This window comes from Meleagris gallopavo, chromosome 27 (assembly GCF_000146605.3).
Source record: "Meleagris gallopavo isolate NT-WF06-2002-E0010 breed Aviagen turkey brand Nicholas breeding stock chromosome 27, Turkey_5.1, whole genome shotgun sequence".
Classification (NCBI taxonomy): domain Eukaryota; kingdom Metazoa; phylum Chordata; class Aves; order Galliformes; family Phasianidae; genus Meleagris; species Meleagris gallopavo.
Window position 1 is genome coordinate 7,339 of NC_015037.2, and position 381 is coordinate 7,719.

Genomic DNA, 381 nt, shown 5'->3' on the forward strand with positions numbered 1-381 from the left:
TCTTCTCCTCCTTCGTCCAGGGCTACGGCACCTTCCTCTTCTGCAGGCTGCTCTCGGGCGTGGGGTAAGGGCACCCGCGGGACGGTGTGCTGATGTCCCCCTCTTTCTCTCCCTGATGCCCCTCTCTTTGCGCCCCCAGCATCGGCGGTTCCATCCCCATCGTCTTCTCCTACTTCTCCGAGTTCCTGGCGCAGGAGAAACGCGGTGAGCACCTGAGCTGGCTCTGCATGTTCTGGATGATCGGCGGCATCTACGCCTCCGCCATGGCCTGGGCCATCATCCCACACTACGGTAAGGGGACACACGTGCACCGAGCTCTGTGGGGTCTCAGCCCCATAATAACCACGTGTGCACCGAGCTCTGTGGGGTCTCAGCCCCATA